The following is a 1,605-nucleotide window of genomic DNA, read 5'->3' as shown; positions in this document are numbered from 1 at the left end:
GTTGAAGGGTGAAATCCTAGGAGCAGGAGATCGGAACTATATAGTCTTTGGAACAGATACAAAAAAGGAGACAAGACTATTGGACCTCTACATGACGGACCAAGTTACCAATTCATTGTATCTTATGAAGTAGCTCCATCGACTCTAGCTAAAACTCAAGACATGATTCAACTAGGGGGTTGGGATCAAAAGTCCGAGAAAGGTACTGAAGGTTTTGATGAAGAAGAAAAACTTGGTAAAGAGTATTTTTTATGTCCCAAGGATACAACCTCAACTAATCGGTCTCAGGGTAAAAGACCGGCTAGCCCGTCTTAAATGACAAACGGAAAGGCAAAACAAGTTTGTTGAAGGCTGATGCTTTGCCAAAAAGCAGAATAGCCCCTTTAGGGGAAAAATGGTTGAGGTCATTGGAAAGAAAAATATTCATGGCTATCATTTAAAAGATATTTAAAGAACCAATATTAAAAACAGAGAAGCTATTGGCTTTCAAGCATAAGATCGTTATGGATAATGTTCTACAAGCTTTCTATGAGTAAGATAAAGAACATCTGTTAAGAAGCCACAATGTCCTGACAGAAGAATTGTATAGAGTCCATGCAAAAGAAAAAGAAAAGGAAAAAGAAAATTTGAAGGAAGGCGGTGCAATGATCAAGTATTTGGAGGCACCTAAAAGTGCACAAGTTCCTATTTTAGCCCTAAAGGAATTAGCTTGGTTGAAATTTCGCTACAAAATTGGAGACGGTAAAATACTTCCTTCAACCTTAGCAATAGTTTCCGGCCCATATTATTGGAGATATCTTGTAGATGTTCAAACAGAACACCCTCAGAAGCAGAAGTGGCTCATTGAGAATGGAGGGTTTTCTAAAAATCATAACTCATGCAGTAAAGAACATTCGTCCAGATGGATGAATCTTGAGATTGAAATTCATTTCTACCCCTCCAGAATGGGAAGTGTTTGATGCACACAAAAATTACATATCTCCATATCACTATGTGAGAATTATTCAGGGTCCAATCAAGAATTCAAAAAATTCAGGAAAAAATGGCAATCCCAATAATAGCATTCTGTGGATGAAAGCCATGTCCATTATGTGCATCAAAAACATGGTTCAAAGAGATTATGAGTCCAGTCTTTTAGCCAGTGGAGAAAAATCATAGTCACATGCTACAATCATTCTCCACCAGATGTCTGTGATTTTTGCTCTCCTATCATGAGAAATGAAATAGATGGAACTCTAAAAATCATCGTATGACTAAAGAAAGTGTAGAGAGAGAAAAGATACAAGATTCTTTATCATTTTTCCTATGACTCAGATCTAGATGGAAAAGAAGATGCAGAGCAAGAAAGCGACCATGAAGGCCAAGATTATTTGGCAGATTATGATTGTGCATATGAGGAATTTGCAATGTCACGAACATAATGGAAAAGTAAGAGCTACCAACGCATCCAAATAAGGAACGTGAGCTGCCGACACATCCAAACAATAAAAACGCCTCTCTCTGCTTTTATGAAACAGTTTGCCGATGCATAATAACAACCAACTTTATTTTAAAAAGTCAGCAAAGTTAAGATTATATGTCGTCCATTTCTTAAGGAAGTTATGA

Source organism: Argentina anserina, chromosome 4, assembly GCF_933775445.1.
Source record: "Argentina anserina chromosome 4, drPotAnse1.1, whole genome shotgun sequence".
In the NCBI taxonomy this organism is placed as follows: domain Eukaryota; kingdom Viridiplantae; phylum Streptophyta; class Magnoliopsida; order Rosales; family Rosaceae; genus Argentina; species Argentina anserina.
Note: the sequence above shows the minus strand (reverse complement) of the source record.